The sequence below is a fragment of the Nelumbo lutea genome, chromosome 5 (assembly GCF_056320005.1).
Source record: "Nelumbo lutea isolate HS-2025 chromosome 5, American lotus-T2T, whole genome shotgun sequence".
In the NCBI taxonomy this organism is placed as follows: Eukaryota; Viridiplantae; Streptophyta; class Magnoliopsida; order Proteales; family Nelumbonaceae; genus Nelumbo; species Nelumbo lutea.
In genome coordinates, this window is record NC_142688.1 from 13055596 (window position 1) to 13061705 (window position 6110).

At 30.4% G+C, this 6110-nt stretch overlaps 1 long non-coding RNA gene across 2 annotated transcripts; it reads right to left on the bottom strand.

The window, feature by feature from the left end:
* Window positions 1-2624: 2624 nt before the first annotated feature.
* Window positions 2625-5811, bottom strand: LOC148850425 (uncharacterized). 2 transcript variants are annotated; one of them, XR_016099683.1, is made up of 3 exons: window positions 5608-5811; window positions 3112-3308; window positions 2625-2966 (listed from the first exon to the last, which is right to left on the bottom strand). It is a non-coding gene; the product is annotated as an uncharacterized LOC148850425 (long non-coding RNA). The 2 variants fall into 2 exon arrangements; XR_016099682.1 differs by having other exon boundaries at window positions 5597-5797.
* Between the last annotated feature and the right edge of the window lie 299 nt (window positions 5812-6110).

Sequence of the window (6110 nt, forward strand, 5' to 3'; positions counted from 1 at the left end):
TTTGGAAGATCCCTCCGAATTTATGGATTCCATCATTCTTTTTTTTTTTTTTAATTTCGTCAGTTAACTTTGGTTAATTTTGTCGTAACTTGTTTTTCTTACTTTCTTTTAACAAAATTTATCAGAAATGAGAATACCTTGAAAATGACGTCATTAATGTCTTAATAACAATTTGTGCCTTAAAATGGTTATAATCTGGTATTCATATTTGTTGTCGGACGCTCATATAATCAAATATATATATATATATATATAAGCATTTCTCTTAAGCTTATTATGACTTTTCAAAACATCCATAAAAGCCCCAATCATCAAGTTTTATTCTCTAAAATTCACATTCTCTTAGGTTATGTTTGGTTTGAAGGAGATAAGAAAAGAAAGGACAGAAAAACCTATTAAGGTTTGTAAAGATTTACCTTTTTTTCCCTTCCTTTCCCTGCATTTTCCTTCAAACAAAACATAACCTAAGATTTTCATTAGATGACCCTTAATAAAAGGTTGTCCATGAAAGCATTTAACTATTTTATATGAATAAACTACCCTTAAAATAGTCATTCAACCTTATTAAATATTTTTATGATAAAAATTACCCCTAAAATGGCAGGTCAACCTTATTAAATATGTTAGGCTTGGGCCTGGCTTAAAGTATTAGGCCCAAGTCCAACTCTAAAATTTGTGGGCCTAGTGTTGGCCCGGGCCTAAGTCTAGGGTATTTTTGTCATAAAAATATTTAACAAGCTTGATTGGCAATTCAAGGGTAGTTTGGTCATATAAAATAGTTAAATGCTTAATGGTCACTAACGGTCATCTAAAGGAAATCTTAATAGAATATGAGTTTTAGACAATAAAACTCAATGACTATGGCCCATGAATGTTTTGAAAAGTCATAGTGAATTTAAGATAAATATAAAAAAGTCATGGTAAGTTGTCGATAATATCCCAAAAACAAAATCTAAAATGGACAATTTAATAATTTTGTCCTCAGTGTCGAACCTTAGTTAGCATATGAGAATCAAGATGTTCAAGGATCTTTGTGAAGTGTTTGGAGGAAAGTGTTACAACTCCTTAAATACAAAGTGGGTATGTGTAATTTATATCTATATCTATATTACTACTAAAAGTACAAATGAGAATGTATAACATTTATTTAACTAAAATATCCTTATTTTATAATTTGGTCTCTTTATAATTACAAGGGCATAAAATGTAATTTGAACTACTTTTTTTATCTCATTCAATTCCCTCTTATTAAGTTTTATATTCAAGTATTAATCCCTATTAATTCCCTTTCATTAAATCTATATTTAAGCTATTTTTAGCTGAATTCTATCATTTTTTTGCTTCAATAAATTTTGTCAATTAGATTTACATCCAATATTTTTAGCAATACAAACCTGATGCCTAAAACCAACCAAAAAATGACAACATTCTTCCATCCTTGTGTAATTCAACCATCCAAGTCAAAATGGGTCAATTCATGGTGCTATAGTTAAAGAATAGAACTTTTAAAAGGGAAATAAATACAAAAGATTACAAAAAAAAATGTTAAAAAGAGCCAAGTACAAGATTAATATTTTATATTAATCATATTAAAGAAAAATATGTGTGGTAAACAATAATTGCTTTTATAGATGTTGGAAATGAAATACAAAACTTTAAACGGACCCAACAATGAAATTGTTTTCTTATTTTTGGTGGTAGGTCAACAGTTCAACCTTTTAGGTCAAATGTGTCAACCTTAGATTTTAGAATTAAATAATAAAAATTTTAAAACATATATAAAAGCAAAAAACTAAATATAAAGAAATTCACTAGTGTTTATATTAATTATATTAAATAAAAACAAGTGTGATAAAAAAAAAGTGTTTTTACTGATGATGGAAGTGAAATATAAAATATAAAGATGACCCAAAATTAAATCATTTTCTTATTTGGTAAAGGATCAACAAGTTAACCTTTTGGGTCAAATATTCTTACCCTTGATATCGTAATTAAATAATAAAAAGATAAAAAACACAAAAAAAAAACTAAAAATGTAGAACTTTTATAGAAAACATTCGGGCACATCTCTAATATTTAATTGATGATAATATTTTATTAATCATAATAAAGATAAAAGTGTGATAAAAATAAGTGATTTATTGATGATAGTAATAAAACACAAAATTCAAAACTATTCCAAAAAGTGAAATTGATCTCATGTTTGGTGGTAGGTCAATAGTCCAACCTTTTATGTCAAATATGTTAGCCCTTGGTGCCATAATTAATTAATAAAAATTAAAAGTTATAAAAATGAATAAATTTTGTAGAAATCATTTATGTCAATTTGAACAACCACTTTTTGCCTCATTCAAATCCGTTTCATTTAGTCATATTCAAGGTATTAAGCTCCCATTAACATTTACTGAATCTCATTCTTGACTAAAATACCCCTATTTCTGAATTTGGTCACTCTTTGATTGTGATGGAACAAAATGTAATTTGAACTACTACATTTCTCCTTGTTCAATTTTCTCTCATCAAGTTTTATATTTAGGGTATTAACACTCATTCTCTTATTGAGTTCTATATTTTTTTGATCGATAAAATAAAAATACTATTATAAAAAACTATTTACATCCACCAACAGTTCACCCAAGGAGGTGGATCACCTACCCATAATAGATCATTCTCACTATGCTTAGCCATGCTTGCCATAGAATGAGCAAGCATATTACTTGATCTAGTAACATGTTTAACTTTTGAAAAAAGAAAAGATCTAAAAACACTGATAACTTTGTCCATTAAAAGCAAACAAAAAAAGGGAATATCATCAAAAGAAGCAAAACTTAAGGCCTTAACAAGGATAGAACAATCTGAGACCACATTGATAGCAAAAATATTATTTTCCCTCGCAAAAGATAAGGCCTTCCAAAGAGCCCACAATTCTGCTTCAATTGGTCCTTCTCTAATCAACCACCTCCCCCCTTGCAGCAGCAAAAAAAAATCCCATCAGAATTAAAACAAACAAATCCATAAGAGCCACTCCTTAAGTCAATAGTATCACCACCATAGAAAATAAAATGTAATGAAGGGAAATGAGATGGGGACATTATATGAGAAGAAGATTACCGAGTCTGTCCCTGTCCCTGATGACAGGTTGTACCTAGGATCCAGAAAGGCTTTGCAAACACTACTTGAATAGTAGATAATAATAATAATCTATCAACCGAGAAATCTTGGTTCTGGAAGATAAAAATTATTTCTAGCAATCCAAATAAAATAACAGAAAATCACTATCCAAGATAGAACCTTATTTCTATCTACACCTGCATCAAACACATTCAAAATATTAATTATAATGTTAGCCGGATTAGAACTGAGAAAACATTCAATCCTTATATTTCAAGGAGAGTTGAACCACAAGGCTCTTGCAACCAGGCAATTAAAGAATAGATGTATAATGTCTTCATTCTCACCTTTACAGAAGACACGTGAATTTTGAAAATTAAGCCCTCTTTCTCTCATAAAAGAAATAACTTAGAACAAAATTACGAACCACTCCCTAAAAAAACAATTTATATCTAGGGGCAATTTTAAGCTTCCAAATCTTTTTAATTAGAAGTTCATGTCTCCATGGTAATCGGAATTCCCTTCTGCGCCAAATGGCTAAATAAGCATTCTTTAAAGTCAAAGAACCGTTCCTTGAGAATTTCTAAAAATGTGCATATTTAACACATAAGGCGCCCAACTATCCCCAAGAGATTGAAGAACTACTAGGGAATTCCAATTTCCAACAGAATTAAAAAGGTCGTTAAAAGTCGTATTTACAAATTGCTGAGTAGGCAGACCAATAGGAGCAGTAACAGATCCATCAATCTGAATCCAAGACACATTACATATGTTCTCATGAGAGTCCAAAGACACCTTGTAGACCAGGTCAGATTTGAGAAAAAGAAGAGAGTTGTAAATAGTTCTCCAAATCCTAGAGCAGTTGGATTGCAATCTACAAGGAAAGATACAATGAGAATGCAAATATTTACTTCTCAAAATCTTTACTCAAATTCTGTGATCTTGATTTAAAAATATCAAAGCCAATTTTAATTAAAAAGCAATATTCATTTCATTTGCCTTTTGAATTCCTAGACCCCCATATGAGATAGGAGAGCAGATCTGGTTCCAATTTTTCCAAGTTAATCCTCTAGAATTCTTCCCTGAAGACCACAAAAATGTTCTCTGAACTTTATCAATTTTGTCATTAAGCCCTAAAAGGAATAGATTGAAGAGCAGATTTTAGAAGAACTAATTTACCAGCTTGAGACAAATTAGTAGCTTTCCATGCATTTAGTTTGGAGTTAAATTTATCCAGTAAATAAGCAAAAGCAGAATTCAAGTTCCTATTCTAGAACATATGAATACATAAGTATTTGGTGAAAGTCCAAATTACCCATTTTCAATTGCTTGGAAAGAAGTCTCCTACATCCATGATGAAGATTTTGCCAAAAAAGACAGGACTTTTTATAATTAATCACCTCCCCAAACAAATCTTGAAACTTCCTCATTATCTCAAGCAAGTTATAAACCTCTTCCCTAGAATCCCTTATAAAATGAAAACATCATCCACAAACAAAAGGTGTGAAATAGAAGGGGCCTCTCTAGCTATTTTAACACCCTGAATCCTCCCAAATTCCTCAACCTTAGGAAACATTCAAGATGAAACCTCCATTCCTAGGATAAAAAGATAGAGAGATAAAGGATCTCCTTGTCGCAACCCTCTATCCGGAATAATATGATCTTTTGCTAAGCCATTAACCAAAATAGAATAAGACGCTATGGATATACAAAAATAAACCATTTCACAGAAGTTTTCAAAAAATTCAAAAGCCTTTAAAACACAAATAATAAACTCCCAGCTCATTTTATTATAAACTTTCATCATATCAATTTTAATTACAACATGCCTAGGACCTTTCTTAGATTTCTTCATAAAATGTAAAATCTCATGGGCAATAATAATATTATTCATAATATTCCTGGCCGGAACAAAAAGCATTTTGGTAAAGGGAAATGCACTTATCAAGAAGAATTTTCAATATGTTTGATAATATTTTTGTTGAGATTTTATAAACAACATTACAAAGACTTATTGGTCTAAAACCTTTAATTGTCGAAGCATTTTCTTTCTTAGTGACTAAAGTAATAAAAGTATGATTAAATCTCCTAACAAAATTTTATTAACAAAAAAATCCCTAACAAAATTTACAATATCCTTGTCCTTCATGTCCTGCCAAAAAGTTTTATAAACAACAGCTGAAATACCATGGGGCTTTGAGATTAACAATACTAAATAGAGCCTCTTTGATCTCCAATTTATCAAGGCACCTAATCATATTAGCATTTTCAATATCAGATATTACAGGAGGAATAAGATTTGAGATCTCATTCATATTATGAAATTCTGAAGGAGAGAAACGGTCCTGAAAGTAGTTAATAAAGGTTTTAGCAATCTTATCAAAATCATTAGTCCAATTACCATCATCCAATCTTGGCCAACCTATTCTATTCCTATGTTGACGAATAATAGCAACATGATGGAAGAAACTTGTGTTCCTATCACCTTTTTCTTACCAAAGCTCCCTAGAGTTTTGTCGCCAATAAGACTCCTGGTAATTCAAGAGAATATCTCTCCTCTTTTCCAACAGTTCCAAATGAGATCTTGTATCCACAACCTTAGCAGATTCCTCCATTAGAAGAATTTGATCTTCAACAATTCTCAATTGATCGTCGATATTTCCAATTCATTCCTTATTCCAAATTCGTAAATCCCTTTTTAAACGACCAAACTTAATACCTATTTTATAAGCAACATAACTATTAATGGAGAAATTCCGGCCATTTTTAATAACCTGCTCACACCCATAAGCTCTTAACCACATATTATATAAAACCAAAAAGGTCTAGGTCTACTTTTTTATCTTCATTAATTTTAGTTATAATCATGTGATGATCAGAATCCCAATTTGGTCCCAGAGAAACATAAATTAGATTAAAAATAGAAAGCCAAGTCGGGGACACAAAAACCCTATCTAAAGATTTGGAAAGATTACCTAGACCTCTAACATATTTAAACC